The 18007-nt window shown below is 42.0% G+C and overlaps 1 protein-coding gene across 2 annotated transcripts in view; it reads right to left on the reverse strand.

Annotated features, from left to right (window-relative positions):
- Window positions 1–14917, reverse strand: part of MAPK6 (mitogen-activated protein kinase 6) — a 31333-nt gene extending 16416 nt beyond the window's left edge. Inside the window, exon 1 of one of the 2 annotated variants that reach the window (XM_054077765.1) lies at window positions 14765–14917. The gene's annotated coding sequence lies outside the window, so the exon portion shown is untranslated. Of the gene's footprint in view, window positions 1–14049; window positions 14260–14764 lie in introns of those variants that run through there. The other variant, XM_009556342.2, reaches the window with a different exon arrangement.
- Window positions 14918–18007: the final 3090 nt, after the last annotated feature.

Genomic DNA, 18007 nt, shown 5'->3' on the forward strand with positions numbered 1-18007 from the left:
GAGCAGGCAGGAACCACAGAGGCAGGCTTTCCTTCTCTGAAGGGGGCATTTTGGCTCAGATGTTCTGAGGGCTTAGTGTCATGGAGGATCTGAATGTTCTCATCACAAGCATCTACAAACCACTTGCCATTGCTGTCACCCCTGCAGACACCAGAAAGGATTTGTCTCTTGATATTGCATCTCCTTAAACGAACACAAGCAGAAACAGTAAAATACCTTTCCCTGAAAATCACAACAAAATAAAGCAAAACAATATAAATTATATTTTTTTTCTCTGTGAGACTTTTATACAGCAGTCTTATTTGGGCAAGACAGGCATGAAAACAGCAGGCCTTAGGTAACAGAGACTTACACTTCCACTAACATGGTTTCAGTACAACTCTCAAGACAGGGTGCGGTTTCACTAGGTCCCTCGTATGCCTTTTCAGTGCAGGATGACTCAAAAGAAGATGAAACAATTAATACTATTTTTTGTCTGGTTAAACAGGTTATCTATAGTCAGTACAAGGATAGAAGTTACATTGCATAGGGCTTTGCAGCTTGCTCTGCTGCCATCTGGACGGAAGCATTTAATTGACCCTTGTGCTTTTAAATCACATAACCATGTTTTTAGTAAACAAGTCGTACATCAGCATTAGGGAGCTCCATACCCAGTTTCTCTAAAGTTATTTAAATAACTTTTAAAACCTCTTAAATTATGGAACCAAGCATTAACTGCTTTAATTTAGTCAGATGCATTGCTAACTCTGACACTGCCTCCACTAGCAGGAGAGGTGACTGGGGCATTTGATAATACAGCACTGTACTAATGACATGCCTACAGAAGTAAGTAACTAAACCAACACGTCATGGTATTTTCTAATTTAGAGGCAGCTAACCATGCTGCCAACAGTGGACAAAAGTCAGAAACAAAGCTGCAGTAGTTCTGCCCACCCAGCAAAATAAGCGTTGAAAGATTACAGCTCTGGCTGCTCCAGAGGGCTTGTATTTAAATACAGTCTATGAAAAAAACTGCAGGAGTGCATATTTGGAAGAGGTGATGTTAGGACGACAAGCAGAGCCAAGCCACAGAGGAGTGTTTACTTACGTTAAAGGAAGAGATTTGGGACTCAAAAAAGGCAGGAGCAGTAGTGGTTGTATGTCTAAATCCAGAGCTATTTAGTTAATTAAAGAATCCTTTCGCCCTTGCAAAGTATTTTCATTGTGAGAGACAAAAGAGCAAGCTGATCCTAGTGTACTGCAGTAAGAAAAAAAATATATTACAGCCTTGCGACAGCACCTGGAGAGTCATAAGGTGCCCACTTGATTGTTTGCCAATACCCACATTGCCACTGATAAGTGAGGAGGAGAAATTGTGCATCCATGGAGTTTGCTCTGCAGAAGCCTAGACTGTTTGGAAAGCAGCTTAGCAAACACAGAGGAGGCTTGCAGCAAGTAGCAGGCTTCCTCACCTGGCTAACACACACACATAAATCTCACATAGTCCAGAGGTACTACCATTTTTCTGTGTTCCTAATTAATAAATTATGACCTACTTTCTTATTTTACCTCTTCTTTTTTTCTTTTCCCTCGAAATTCTTTTCTGTAATTTGAAGAGCATAGTCTGTGGTAGGATCTAGTGAACAAGATCCTTCAATCTAGAGCAAAATCACACAATGAGGAAGAGCGTGGTGCGGGAATGTTACTTGTTTTCAGCTTCGTAATTTACAGAATTACAATGCACAAGAGAGAGAGTTGCTTCGAATTTAATTGTGCGTCACCTGGCAATTTATGGCTATCTAATCCAGCAAATTGCTAATCTCTTCTCAGATTCTAATATCATATTGATTAGGCTATAAATGACTATACCAAATTATTTCCTCATTCCTTGCAAGAATGCAACTACGTAACATGTAGATGATGTGCTATATGATACCAAATCATTCTAAAACATTAGCAGATATTAACTGTCAAGAAAACGCAGAGTAAGAAAAGAACTGGACTTTGAAGGTCATAAAGTCCAGCAATTAAAAAATAATTAGAAGTAAAGCAATGATTCATTTATTATATCTATGTTGAAAAAGATCAAACAGTGAATTCCAATGTAATATTTCAATCCTGTGTGTGAACTGTTACTTGTGGCATAAAAGGCAATGAAGTATTTTTAAGTGTCCACACCCATTATGATTGGCAAAGGAAGAAAGATTTGGAGATGGTTTGAAAAGGTTGCCCAAGGTGACTTGGCAGCTCTGGGCTTTTGGCTCAGTTTCACTGCTTTGCTAGGCTTTTCTGCGGGAAATCTTTGTTTTCTGGTATTATGCAGCTCTCTCTGATGAGTCTGGGTATTTTCAGAAGAGGTTTAACTTAAGCGCATACCTCACATCAAGCAGCCTCCACTCCCCATGAAGATTAAGGTGTCAAAGGCGATATCTGGTTCTTGGCCTGTCCTGCGGGATCTTGCTAAGACACATAGGGGAAAACTCTGACAGCAGAGAGTATCCTCCATGCCCTCCAGACCACTCCTGCCACTGCTTCCCAGAAGAAGGGAAAAATATCCTAGGATACATTTCTAAGGACTGCCTATGCTTCTTATCAGAGTTTGGGATTAATTTTGCATGAGGGTAGGGATGAGTTTAGAGAGAAGACCCAACTTATTAAAAGGGGATGGGGAGAGGTTCGAGAACCACTTGGTTTCTGCTTCCTCCTTGGCCTGTTCCTGCTTACCTGTGTTCTGCAGGGAGATCTGGGTCCTGAAGTTCAATTTGGTTTTCCTGGCAGAGCTCACAAGGGTTTTTAATACTTTGTTTGAGTCTCCTTTAACTGTTCCCTTGTCCAATTAGCCTACTTCTCTGCAGGTGTTAAGCAAAGCCTTTATAAATCACTTGCTCTCCCAGCTTGCAGTTTCGCAGTGCTAATGTTCAGCACCAACAGTCCAGCTAAATTTGAGTTTCGCTGACAACCCAGCAGTTCAGGTAGCTTCACTTCCTGGGCTCTTCTGTTTCCTGCAAAAAGTGGGACTACATCATTCCATACTAGAAATGCAGGGGGGAGAGGATTTGGTCTTTTTAACACAAACACATTTTCCTAAAAAATGTTCTCTGGGTTTGCAGACTTTAACGTTTTCCCAATAAATATTAAAGTATACTTCATGCCACTGTTATTAGGAGGCAACCACAGAGAAGTTGCCATCTTAAAAACTTTAAACAATTTTTTGCATCAAAATCCTTCTTTAGTTGAAGTCTACTTGGCAGTAGCCAAAGCTACCTGGGCACAGACAGCATGCTATCACCTCACTTGCACTTGCTTGGTGGAATTGAATTTGCTACAGCAAGATTTGTACCATCTACATTCTGATCAGGAAAGAAGCTAGGAGAATATTAGGAGACTTAGAAGAAAGGAAAAAGGCAAACCCTAAGATCTTTTTCCCTGCGTGAAACAATAGGAAGACTGGAAAAGAGCAGACTGTTAACAGAGACCAACTCTAACCAAAAGCAGCAAAGTACAAAGGGCAAATGGAGGTGGAAAAAGAAAGTCACAGAAAATGTTCAGCTTTGAAGTTAGAAATAAATAGGATCTGTGACATACTTTGGAAATTCTGTGAATCTGCAGCCAGAAATGTCATTAAACACTAAACCAAAACTTTCCTTCCCCTTAGTAAATCATCAGTAATCTGTACAGCTAGCTGTGTGCAGGCTCACCGCATGATATCACACAATTTTATTAAGTCAGGCAATTCCTTTGCCTACATTATCTATGTCTTACCAACACTTAGCAGAGGGGCAGAGCAGCTGCCTAAACCAGGAGCTGGCAATGCCACGGCAGTACTGGGAGGAGAGGGAAGCTTAGGAACCTTCTGTTGTAGCTGGATCGTCACTGGAAACATCAGCCTTCTGTGTGTGAAATTCACTTGCAGGGCTGGAGCTTTCCCAGATTTCTCAGCCCTTCATTAATTCCTCATTAATTAAAACTGCATATAGGTAGCTAGCAGGATTTCGTGCACAGAATAGCAAAAGTAGAAAAATTTACCAAGGTAGGCCATTAAGGCAGCGTGTGTCAGGTTTAATCACCTTTTAAAGGATGACCTAATACCAATGTTTCCACATGCAGGTGCTCCAAGTGACCTGAGTTGCTTCTAACTTCCTAATGCGGAACACAGGAGGTGTGCTGAACCCAGGCTGTCGATCCATTCAGTGGATCAATCCACAGCTGAAAAACCTTCTAGAGAAAGCAGTGACAAGGCAAAGCATAGGATGAAGCTGAAACAAAAAAGCACCAAATGTTTTTTTTTCCCAGTACTTCAGAGCGAGTACAAGAGAATTCTGTGTATGACTGTTCTGCCCATTCAGGCACACACGAAGGCACTGCTCCCATCTCCACCTCCAAAATTTCAAGGGAAGCAGTTAGGAGATCACGTGTCTGCCCACAGTCGTGGCACCAGAGGAATCGTTTAAGGCATGCCTGTGCTAAGTTATCACATAGCCAGCAGTGCTGCTAGAGTTGTAAGGCAACACATTACAGATATTATTTAAATACCTGTAATACCTTGAGTACTCCAGTGTAGAGACATGCCCTGGAAGCAGGGCCGGATGCTCTCAGCAAAAAATGCATTTGGTTTTGGATTCCTACTGGAAAATACATGAGCTCTTGAGCAGAAGTTGGAAAGGCCTGATGATTTTTTTTTTCCCTGTGGAACAATTATACGTTTTTGTAGAACTACTGCATTTAGTTGCAGATCTATCCATATTGCGAGGTGGAACTGTTCTTATTCATTCTTATAGAACAGTAAACCTTCCTATATGCAGCATTTTGATTGCTATTGCGTTACAGAGATGAAGTCTCTGCTGTGCAATCATAAATACAGCTGGTGCTGCAATGCTTGTCATTTACAGGGAAGAAAAAAATCATACCAGCGTTTGCTAACATTTTCACCAGCGTTGGAATCCTCTTGAAATACAGTCACAGGGGACAAAGTTCAGTACAAACACGTGGGCATCAGCTAATACATTGCTTTAGCAGCCTGAGGCTATACAACTTTTACCTAACAAATAGCAACAAATGTTAACCTACAAGCCTGCAAGAGAAGGGAGATGCAGCCAGTTGAGACATCTCAAATACTTTCACTTATTATTTCGCAATAAACTACATCTGAATGGCATGGCCAGAAGTGAATCTCTGTTAGCCATCAAGAAGATGATCCGTTGCTGCCATGAGACACTTAGGCGTTACAAAAGCAATACTAATGGATCATAGTGGAAGAGTCTCAGACCTCTACTGCTACTTATATTTGTACCCTGTAGAGGCCGTCATGAGTGGGACATGGACTCCAATCCTGCCTAGGCCACCTGCGGCACTTTGGTACTTATGGTGCTTTGTGAAAACAGGATGAAACAAGCTGGATTGTGAGACACATTCAGAAATTGTATCTTTGTGACTGCTGAGGCCAAGGTCATCCTCCATTCACTTTGCTCTGCACACAGTGGCCTCCAACATGCCCAAAGCTCACGGATGAAGCTGTTTCATAAGCAAGCAGCATATTGGATGGCTAGAGATCAAGAGGCAAGAAATACAGTGCCAGCAGGGTCAAGGCAGGCCAATGGGAAGTTGATGTTAGTGCTGTTGCTCAGGGTGCGTTTTGTCTGTGGCCAACACGCTCTTTCAGGGTTCCCAAAATAGCACTTATCATAAACAGCAGATTGACTGGGAAGAACGCTGCTTTGCTTAATGCTTCTTGCTGTCTCTGCCAGACTCGTACTCCAGTCCTGAGACTAAAGACATTGAAAACCTAAGAGATACTGAAAAGTAAAAACTTCTTATAGAACATCTACCATCAAATTATACAGCAAATATTTAATGTCAGAGAAGCTACCTTGAGTCACTTTTGTTGTATTTTAAGACAACAAAAACCCAAAGTGTTTTTTTTTCCTAACAAATACATTTTGGAACCACCTCCTCCCTCTTAATATTCTGCAACTTTTTCTTAGCCTGTGTTGCACCATCTATTTCTATAGATTTCCACTACAAATGCATTGGACTACTCTTTTCCCCAACCCCGTTATGGCTTAGCTTTCATTCCAAGATTTTCTTGGACATTGCAGGTTTTCTGAACACTTTTGAGACACTGGTAGGGGAAAGGAATAGATTTCCAAACTATTTGTTTTCTCATGAAAACTGGGTTTTGGCTATGTGCCACAAACAGCAGACATTTTATAAATAGCTTTGGACAGATGACAGGAAATGATGCAAGATCTCAGGCCACTCCACGGAGAGCAACTGCCTGAAGTGCTCAGAAAGAGGGACTTGCACCATTGACACGGGGAAAAAATATCCACAGAAGCATCATTTACTGCAGAGGGTATGAGGCTTTTGAAACACAAGATCTCTGTCTTATTAGAGCTCAAGCAAAAAGTCTGTCTGCTTGCAACGACAGTACAATGAAAACCAGGAACATTAAATTTTCCTTTGAAGAGGAAAAACTGCTGAGAATTGTCTGATTTGCTCCTTTTACTCTTGAGGAGGAGCTTTCCCCTCCTGACATGCTATAAATACCAACACATGCATTGGAGTTTCTCCAGACTCCGACTGGTGCCAAACATTGGGATCATCTTCTTACCCTGGCATATCCCATCAGATTCAGCAGAGGCTCTTCCAACTCAAACTATTTAAATAGGCTCCAATAATAGCTGCTTAGAGGTTAATCTGTATCTATTCATCTGATCCCATGAACTATCTGTTCCTCTTCACAATAGTAACACAGATTGTAGAATCAACTCACTGTCTCATTTTGTTTCTATTGGTTTCTGTAAAGATAAAACCCAGTAATTTATCCCCAAATAAATGCTTTATTTGGAATAGGGGAACAAATATTGCTTTAAGAGAAAAGTGCATGTTTGATCCCTCTTGTGACCACACCTCAGAGACTTCCTGCTATCGGGAGTGGATGGTTTCTACCCATCATTTGTAAGGTATCTGTTCCCACGACAGGCAGAACAGCCTGGAAGCGCTCCTGCTACCTATGAAAGGAGTAAATAATACATTACACAGGTTTCGAGCTTTTGTACTGAATAACTGATTTTACCCATGATCTAAATTTTCTTTTTTTGGTTAAAGGCCAAAAAAAATCCATCTGAATTTTTCTTATTTTGGAAACATAAGATTTAATACCTCTATTAAAGGTGTGACAGTTCTGAAACTGGGCCATTACATACTTTCTCAGTTAAAGACTGTGTAATCAGAAATGGAATACATCGGTTCATGTATGCATTCCAGGACATAAAAGTAAATCCACTTGTTAGTGGGTGTTCACACCCTGCATGTATGCAGGAGAGAAGGGTACAAGAGAAGGCAGACAAGGCCGTCAGCCTTTGCAGAGCTCGATGAGACCTCCAGTGCAGGAAATCCAACTGTCTTTAATGACCACAAGCATAACCTCTGCCTAAAATTGTAAAGCCCAGCTTCGTTCTTTTTGCACTTGGAAAGAAATCCTGTATATCTTTTATTGTTTCTTGACCTATGTGGAAATTTGTCTCACATGCCTATTTATTGCACCACTGGATAGCTTCCTCCACAGACACACTCTTGTGCAGGGCTCATGCAGCCTGCTTCTCAGGAATATCTCCCTAGGACACCTTGGTGCTGAGAAATCACTGAGAAGCAGTCCTAAAACCAGAAAGTTTTCTGGTATAGAAAAACATTTCACTGTATAGTTATGCCTAGAGGTTCCTTCATGAACTGAATAGTGAGATTTACTTTGCAAGTGAGCTGGAACTAAGAAAGATTAAAGAGGTAGAGAAATCTGCTGGTTTATGCATCAGAATTCTTTTATCTCCAGCATATCTCTGAACAGTTTTTGATCGCACTGGGTCAGAAGCTGTTAAACCAAAACTTAAGAGATACCACATACATCTAAAGCTATATTTTGTGACAGGGGAAAAGATATTCCTCCCTCATTATTCATGTTTTATAAAACACTGGAGAACTATTTAGGCCTCAATTTAAAATCATTTGCTGATGAATCTGTTTTAGTAAACAAAATGTTGCTAACTGTTATCTCTTATTTCTTCTTATTGTTTAATCTGGACACTCCCAAAACAAAAGCTATTGAGATGATTCAAACAAGAGGACTTTCAGCCTTTGGACCAACTCTAATTGCAAGACTTAGTTCTCATGATTGCTGCAATTCAACCGACTCCAACTTGATTATAGTCCATGTGTGCTCTGCTACCAGCTCCAGCACTGCCCTGGATGACAGCAGGAGCTGCCATGTGCTTCCTAAGTAATCTGATGTCCCCACTGGCTCACAGCACCACAAGCCAGCTGAAAGCCCTTCTTCTGTGCCCTTGCATCCATTCTCACAGAGGTTAGGTGCACAAATCCACTCACTTGTGTTCAGTAGCGGGAGACTATTTGTGACAAGGTCAAGGTGCACGGTCGGAGATCTCACCTGGCCACCCAAAGCAATGAAGAATCAGGCTTCAGACAACAGCAGACAAACTCTTCCTGGCAGCCTGTGTCTTGAAACGTGGCCCAGAGAGGTAAGATAGAAGCTCACAAACCTCTCAGCTTTAACTTGCCATTAACTAGTTACAGACTATCTTGGAAAAGGTATATCCGAGGAATAAGAGATGGACATGAGTCTCAGTCCTTGCTTTCAAAGTTAAACCACCCCAGCAAAGGTTTTGAGATGTTAGCTGTTCATTTTTTTTTCTGACAGACTACCTAAGCTGGTATTCCCACAGCTGTGTGGACTATCTAAACACTTCCTAGAAGTACAGAGTAAAGTGAGATTATTATGGTTTGTGATAATATCCCTGTTTAAATAATTAAGGCAATTCATTTACTTGTAGTAAGAAATGATTCAAGGACTACACATACAATTTGCGATCAAAGTACTACACTGCACCCCATGTTTATCATCCTAGGTCAAATGATACTTGTTAGTAAACAATACAAATGTAATTATTACCAGGCAATGGTAAATCAGTGGCAAGGCTATAATAGGCTCTTGTCAATAGGAAAACTTCAACCAAGAACCCTCAGCAACTGCTGAAATCAAGTGAAACAGCAGGGTAGTAATGGAAACTTTTGAACCTTTTCACACAGAGGAACAAGAAGATTTATCTTCCTGATTGCTGTAATGTTTCAGATAGCAGGAGAACATGGGAATATGGGCCTTAATGCCAGCTAGTAAACTCTGACCTTTCAAAGGAACTCAATGTGACATGACAACCACAGTAATTAGAACAGGCTCTATCTGCTCTGATACAGCTTTACTGCATGAACAGATATTCCGTTTTCTCCTCACAAGTGGCTCAGTGCTCTGCTTCACTCATTGCACAAGACAAGAGCTCACCTGATTAACAGTAATTAGATACCAAGAAAAAAGTGTACTGCCCAATGTCTTATTCATCAGATATTGCCCTGGTCTGAGGACAGAACCACCAGGGTTTTAGGGCTCTGCAAACACCCATTAAATTAATTTCTACAGTCTGCAGGAGTGTTGGGATATTATCATTACCACTTCCCTGAACTGAGTCACAAAGAGCAAGGTCACACTAGCCCTTACTAGCTAGTGCACAATCTAAGATTGCCAGAAATGAATTTTGCAAAAGATTGGTACTTTATTATTCCACTCTTGAACTTTTCAGCCTACTTTTCAAAGTGATTGGACTTGCACCAAGTGCAGATTCACAAAGTTCTGAATGCTCAGTTTTGGCAAGTTATTCTGGGCTTTGTCCAGGCAGTTCTGATTTTCCCCAGCACCAGAAGCTGCTGAATATCTGTTCTTGTACGCTCCAAGTAGCTGTGTTTGCATACCCCATACACCAGCCCTTGCACTCCCTTGCAGCTACTTACCTTTCTACAAGTCTCCTCCTGTTTCGCAGTGTCTATTTTCTTTTTTCCTTTCCTGTTCAAATCTCATTTTTACAAGGGGTTTTTTTTTCCCAACCTACTCTTTAAAAATTTCCTAGCTATTTGGTCCTTGTTTCTTCTGCACGTGAGTCAGGCAGCTACCTCTAGCTCTTAACTGGAGCCAACAGGAGCCTCTAAAAGCAGTGCGTGGGAGGAACAGTCCACTTATATTCAATTAAGGTGCCCAAACCCAACACAGCCTGCAGCAACCCATGGATGCAGTCACAGGAAAATTGCTGTTCAGAAGTTGACTGGGCTAGAGCATGCCCAGGACCGACAGACAGTGTGGGAATTTATCTGCTACCACATCTATTCAGTCTGCAAATCCTGAAGTCTCTAGTTCATAGGCATCAAGAGATTTTCCACAAAGATAAAATGCACATCTTTGTTTTTGGATTTCAAGAGTACCCTCCTCTTCTGAAGCAGGCAAGAGCCTTTTAAAAACTGGTTTTTGTTTGCCTGTTTTTAAATAGGACAAAATTAATGCTCTCCTGCACCCTGGTTCTTGTAAAATGAAAGGCAAAATGTTTGAGCTAAATGTTCCAGCAAAGTTCAGATTTGGAAATGTAACTAGCACAAAAATCTTTCCTTCCAAAGAATTAGCCATCAGCAAAGTCATGGTCTATTGAAACTGAGGCAAGCACTGAGACCAAGGCAATCCAAACACAAGAGCTTCCCAGCCTCGCCCAAGCCATGTGCCATGTTCTGCTTTGCTATGCCACTGCTCCCAGCACGTACAGCCTCTGTCCATCTCTACTCCTCTGCTGGGGCAAAGGAACAGTCACATTCACACTTTCTCCTCCCGCAGCAGAACGTACACAGAAAGCTAACATGGGCTGTGTCAACTTTCCAGGCAGCCTTCTTCTGACACCCCTGGGGCTCCACAGCCACCAGCTCTCAGGGAAGGTAGTGGTAAAAAGGTCTTTCTACACAGGAATGCATTAGGGGGAAAAAAGTGGACCAGAGAGCTTCTGAGAAAGATATGGGCCTGTCAGTGTTCTCCCCATAGGTTGGTTAGAGGTTGCTGGGGGACTCAGGGAAGTTCCGTAAGTGCACCGGGCACTCACTGCTGGGATGCAGAGGGCCCTTTTCAAGCTTCTCTTCCCCTTTGCAAAGGTATTTTATGAAAAAAACCCAACTCTCAGCAGCGGAAACCAAGAGGACATTTCCTGTAAGAAAACACCTCACTCTTTAGGACAAAGTTTCTTACTATTACTTTGCTCAGATGCTCAGTCACTCAGCCTCTACTGCCACCCAATCCCTCCTGCTTCCTCTGCGTCCTGGGCACAGACCCCATGCCCCCTCACTGCCGCTGCCGTTAGCAGGGCTGGGGGGCAGCCAGCATCAGGGCAGGTAGGAGACAGCAGGGTTACAAGAGGGGGACCCCAGGAACTAGGGGAATGAACCATCGAAGGAGGCAAGGAGATAACTGTTTAAATAATCTCCATCATCACCTTCTTTGTAATCTCAATTTTTGGCTAATTGGAGGGACAGACAGAAACCACGTGACTCTGCGCAGAGTGTGGAGACAACAGCAACAGTACTTGACTTTGGTTACAGAAGCTGTAATTTCTTTTTATTTCCACTGTATCCTGTGTGAAAAGCATTTCAAGACCTGCCCCACCCCCAGATCCTATTATGAAAAGCTGGATCTCACAAAGCTCTTTTCCAACATGTCAAATTCAGGTTTTGTGGCTCTGCTTGACATTTTTATGAAGACAGCATTAACTTCTGAGCGTAAGCAAGCAGGTCACTGAACACCAGGCCTGCACGACTCAGTGCTCTGATACCTTGTCTGGGTCAGATGTATTTCTCGGAGACCCCATCTCCAGCCTCAGCAGAGGCTGTCCCACCCCTTGGTCATTCAGCAGCAGGCAGGTCAGTTCCAGCGCCTTTACCAAGCTATGGTCATGAGCAGAAGACCTCACAGAAAGGGATAGCTCAGTCCCGCCACTCCTGCTTACATGAGTTAATGCCATAACGCATCAGCAAGCCCATGCAATCCCACCAGCAGGACCTCAGCTGGGCTGGCCCCACGCTAGCTGCTGGGAACCCACAGCCTCACCTGCAGCAGGGACATAAACTGCCTGGGGTCCTTCAGCTTAATGCTAGCTGCAGTACAATCCAGGAAATAGATCCAAAAATCTACCCTTGTATTCTTTAAAAAAACCCTTTTATTTATACTGCCAGAGGTGGCAAAAAATAGCCTGAGTACCCAGTCTGCCTTCAGTTACATTTTTCTATGTGCAGAGCTGGAGCTCTGAGGCTCCTCTCCCTCTGCAGAGCAAACACAGCATTTGCAGGAAATAAAGCTGTGCTTATATAAGCTTCAGAGAATGCCAAGTTGAATATCTGACAGAGGAAAAATTTCTGGTAGAAACCTATTTTTTGTCTTTTTGAGCGATCTAATCTATCTTCTGTGCATTCCTGACCTCCAGAAAGTATTTTCATCTCACACATCAAGTGTAACAATCCTCTTAACAAGGGAACATTTTGTGAGAGCTTTAAATTGGGTTACGTAAATTATTTGTAGTTCTGACAGCAGGTTTCTTTTCCGTCCACGAGGTCAGTTGTTATGAGATTGCTACGAGGTTCATTGGCAATCACTGCAGATAATCATCGGAAGGGACTGTTCGAAATGAGATTTTATCTGGAGGACATGCTACAATGCTACAAGTTTATCAAGGCTTTTTCTAAAAGCAGAATTTTTGCCAAATAATTCACAATACAGTAACCTGCACAAGAATTAACACACACCCCCACACACACACACCCCGATGTTAATGGTAAATTGAGAAAAAGGAAATTTCCAACACCTACAAACTTTTGGAGGAAGAGAACACAGAGGGGAAAAAACTAATATATATATTTATAGGTGGTACTGAGCATGTCTCAGTCATGAGTTTACTCTTGTTGACTATAGTGGGAATCGCAAGCAGTCAGAATTGGGCTCTTTGTTTCCACTAACTACTTCTTCAGAAAAAAGTAGAGTGGAAAAATAATTCAACAAGAGCACCACTTTCAGCATTACATCACAGCAGTCAATGACTTAGAAACACATTTTCCAGTACTCTCTCTTCATTCTTTCTTCTCCCCGACCCCAACCCCAGGCATGGGGTTAGACACTAATTTTGGATGGGAAGAGTTCTTGGGCTTCCTGCCTCCCTTCCTCCCATTGCTGATAAGGCTGATTGGGGAAAAAAAATGTCAACTGATTTCTTCAGGAGTAGGAAAAGGAGGATATCGTTTACAAATTGGGATTAATTTTTTGGGTTCCCCGTTATATTTGTGAGCTATTTAAAAAAACCCAACAAAACAGTAAAACAATATTTTATTCAAATAGAAAGCATTTTCTTTGACTTCAATAAAACTGATTTACCAAAACAAATTTTAAAAATAAAAAAGATCAAATAAAAACATGGACATTTAAAACCTCTGTAAAAACATTTCACATTTTTTTTCTCTCTAAGTAGCAAGAGCCTCGAGTTAAAATTTTCATCCAGTGCTAAATATGAGCAAATCCAGTAAACCTGGTTTCTACAAACTCCTGCTGGCTTTAAGTTCTTCCCAACAATGATGCAGAAACCAACAAATCCAGCTGCCCCTCTCTGCAGCAGGAAAGTATCATTTTCAAGGAGAAAAACCCTGTGGGTTTGTAAACCACGCACACAAACACAAGAACCGTGCAAAAGGTGCTCAGCAGAGGAAGACTTTTACCCACAAAACATCTAGTAGTTTCCAACTCTGCCTGGGGATGCTTTACCTTGGTATTTCCAATCATACTGAGTTAAGTCATGGTGTTTTATCTTTCCTTCATATACCCTCCCCTTCTTTGTTTGATGCCAAATATTTGTTTTCAGCAGTCTATACAGAGATGTCTCATGATTTTATTAGCACTCTCGCTTCTAATACTTTATCTACAGAGAATGCAGTGAGTTAGTAGTTCTCGGTCCAATGGTAGGTATTCCTCTGAACTATCTATACATACCAGCTGACTGATATACAATGATTTTATTTATATAAAAGACAATATATTATTTTGGTAATTCTCAAAGAGGGAGATGTTTTTAAGTGCTAGAAAGATCAATCTTAATCCCTTATACTTCTTTCTCTCTAAACAAACAGATCTCATAAGAGAATACACACAGACATTTAACTTACCATTACTGAAGCTATCTTTTGACTTCCTCAGAATCATTAATATTTAAGCAGAAAGAACAGAACAAACAATTATCCTAATGATACCACACCAGAACTAACAAAGTAATTTCTAAAAGGTCATCCAGAAGAAGTGAGAAGGTCGACCAGAAAATGCGAGTCAGGAATAGCTGTGCTCCGATGAGGAGGGGAAGGTTATGTTGCTGTGATATGAGTAGTGCACAGCTGTTATTCTAGTAATAATTCATCATATTAATATTTAAATGAGAGGAGGAGGAGGGCATGAGATTGTGTGTGACTCAACGGTCCCTCCCTGTCCTTAAGCAGAAAAATAGGCCACCAATACAGAAAGAGCATTAGGAGTTATAGAGTGGGAAGGTTTTCATTACCTCATGAATAAAAGTGGGCAAACTGGTCCCCAAAGAAGTCTGGAAATTATCCTGTTTTTACAGTTGCAAGTTAAATTCTGTTTCTACTCTCAGAAACAGCCATTACCTAAAGAACAAATTGATCCAGCAACCAGTGATCTAGGTTTGTACGTGGTGTTTCTTGGATTTCAGTGTATTTCCAGCAAGCTTCTGTGCTTCCTGCAAGCAGCTGCCAGCAGGAGCCTCACCTAGCACTTCCTTGCAGTGAATTACTGAATCACTGCTGTACTTTGCCAGTTAGTGACTGACACGTTGATAAAAAACTTTTTCTTTAATCAGGGCTTACTTACCTCCAGGCTTGTTCCATTATCTTGGCCCATCAGGGTCTCTGGCATGGGCAGGCTGAGGAGACCTAAGGCACCTGAGGAGGAGCAGGCGTAGCTGCCTGCAGGAGGAGATGTTGTGAGGAGCAGAGCCTCAGCCCCAGAGACCCTGGAGGAACGTCAGGAGGTAGAGCAGCAACACCCAGCAACAGCAGGCTCAGCACAAGGTGGACGGCTGGAGGAAACAGCTGATGCAGGCATAACCCAGGCAGCTGTGGGTGGCATCCCTGGCAGGAGAGGCAGCCTGACCACGCTTGGTTGCATATAGGGTTGCACAACTTTGTCCAATGATTCAATATAAATATACCTCACATGCTAGTTTTTGGGGGTTTTTTTCCCTTTTAGTTCTGTACAACTCCTCCTCGTTAGCAGGAAGAGTGTTACTATGACACCCCTGGCTGAGCATCGCCTTGTTGACTATATAACTCCGTAAAGGTAATGAGCAACCATTTAACCAGAAATACAGACACAGGCTCGAGAAATATCCATGAGGCTAAATTACAAATAGTTTTTAACAGAACAAACCCACAGAGAAACATTCAGCTTAGCGCTCATCATGAAAATACAAACTACACAAAGTACAACAATTAAGAGATGCAAACACATGCAGTAACATCAGTTCTCGGCACACCAAGGTAAATTCTTCATCAGAAATGTTCTTTTTTTCCCCTATTTGAGCTAGATGTTCCCCCTTTGCCCCTTTCATTTAATTAGCCTAATCCTTCAAGATCAAGTTTGCAAACAGCCTGAGTTTATGTTATTACTTTGGGCTGACTGATACGCGGTTTTTATTTGCTGCATCCTGCTGTGTTCTTAATACATAGCAGAAAACACCACTCGTCAGTTCTTCTCCATATCCGTTATCAGTATCCGAGTAGAATGACCATTTAAGACTGGTTTTCGTAACTTGCTACAAAGGTCTGTACATAAAGCACAATCAGACCCCTGGGCCTGTAGGAGGAATGGGGAGAATTGATCTAGACACTCATCTGCAGGAAGATACCCCCTTCTCTAGATAAGTAATTACACTAATGCAGGAGGGGCTGGGCTCTTCCTCCTTGGATTTTGGGAGTGCTGGAAGAACAGACCTGCCATACTAGTTTAGTTTTAATGCCTGGCAGAGCCCTCCCTCCAGCTCCAACACCGTTGCTGTTTCGTGGGTAGGACAGATACACAAGGCTGGAATCAGCCACCTACTCCTTTAGCACTCCCAGCTTGGACTCACGTGTTCCAAGTCACATGCAGAGGTAGAAGCCATCCTCCAGTTCCTTGAGCTTCTGTGTTGGCCTCGAGTGACAGCTCCAGCCCCAACAAGTGTATTTTAATTATTGTGAGGCTGAAGACTATTTGCCCTCCTAAAGATGCACCCCCAATCACAGCAGTCGGAGGGCTCAGTCTTCAACCAACTTGAATGCTGAGTTGTGTCACTGGCCACAGAACAGCTGAGGAAGAACGCTGGAAGAGTCCCTGTAAAGCAGCAAACCTCTCTCTCTACGTGAAGGGGTTTGGTCTGGTTCACTGGAATGCGAAATATTTGCTGCTCTCTATACTAGTAGTACTAAACATGATTTAAGATAAGTCAAACTCGCTCCCTTCTTCCTTGTACATCCTCCTCCACACTATATACTCACATACCAAAATCCTCCTTGTTCTCTAGATTTCAAAGCATTCATGTACAATTGCTAAAATAATTGGCAGAGCAGCCTCCAGTTTTCCCATTGCTCTTCAGTAGCCTGGAGAAGTTAGCAAGGTGAAGAGATGTCACTACTATTCCCTCCTTCCTTTTAGTCTGCATTTTAAAAAGCAACTGCATGAAGCATAATGATAAACATTAACAAGGAGAGCATTTATCATTTTAAATCAGAAGAAAAAGTGTGGACAAAGGTTAAAAAGTCTTTGCAACTACTGAATTGTTAATGAAAGGTGAATGTGTGACAGAAGATAAACATTTTCAGTTACAGATTTGGTCAGCTGACAGATTTAATAGCTTCCATAAAATACCACATTGGAATAGATTTTGTACAGTCTTTATGGGCAACCATCAATTTCAAGCTGGGCTTGGTGGCAACCAGATCAATGTACAAGGTCTGAGGTGGCCCAGAAGCCCAAGCTTAGATTCACTCTTCTTCCAGTGACAGAACAAGTTGCTGTTTGAATCCAAAGTCTTGGTTCAGAAGAGGCTTCAGTCTCTGTTGAGAAATACCTCTGAGGTCAAGCCTTTCTCAGGCTTTGTCCAGTATTTGCCTGAAAGCCACGCCAATCCAGCCTATGCACTTTGTTATAAAAGGCAAATTCAACAAATCCTTTTTGTTTCTAAAATATGATACTAACACAGAAATTGCGACGGGCGAGGGAAGCAAGCGGACGACTCAGTGTGAGTGATAAGGCAAGCTTCGACTTTATTCAAAATCAACCCGGATTATATACCTTAACATTCAAAAGATGCTTTGTGCTTTGTGCTTTGTTATAGCTTATACATGATTAGTTACTAAAACTATTTGCTCTTTATTAATTCATTGTCCCTTGTTAATTCATTGTTGCTATGTTGCTACTTCAAGTTCTGTTTATCTTCTTGCAGTTACAATTACAGTTGCAGTTGGGCTCAGTGCTCCATCCTGTTCCCTTGGGAAAGATTCGCTTGTCCTTCAGAAGTTTCTTCTTAGAGATTCCTCCTTGCATGCCTTCTTGTTCTTTTAGTCCATATCCACACTCAGAGTTTAACAAGGTTTCCATTTATACAATACGTGTCTCACAAAGCTTTTCTGTTGAATCATGTCCTTGTTCACTTCACCATTCCCCAGCAAGAAATCATGCCCAAAGAGGCTACCACTAATTTCTCAAGAGCCCTTGGGTGCACTTCTGTGCTGAAATGCGTCTCCTGTGGATTTGAAGGTAGCCTCCATTGACCTTGGAGAAGACATGTGCCAATTAGAGAAGGGCTGAGTACAAAATTCAAACATTGGTTAGTGGCAGTTTGCTCCGCTGAAACTCTCATTTCAAAAAGAAGTAACCTGACTTGTAGCTCAAAAGATATCACACCGTTCATTCATTCCTCTCATCACCAAGCGTCAGGCCCCTCACCACAGCAAAGGAGCAGCTCACGGACGTGGAATAGTTGACTGCAAGGCTGGCCACTGCACTTGCTCTAGGAACAGAGGGGTTAGTGTGAAGAGCCGTGCTATCACCAAAACCCACAAACCCTCATCAGAT

The sequence above is a fragment of the Cuculus canorus genome, chromosome 12 (assembly GCF_017976375.1).
Source record: "Cuculus canorus isolate bCucCan1 chromosome 12, bCucCan1.pri, whole genome shotgun sequence".
NCBI lineage: Eukaryota > Metazoa > Chordata > Aves > Cuculiformes > Cuculidae > Cuculus > Cuculus canorus.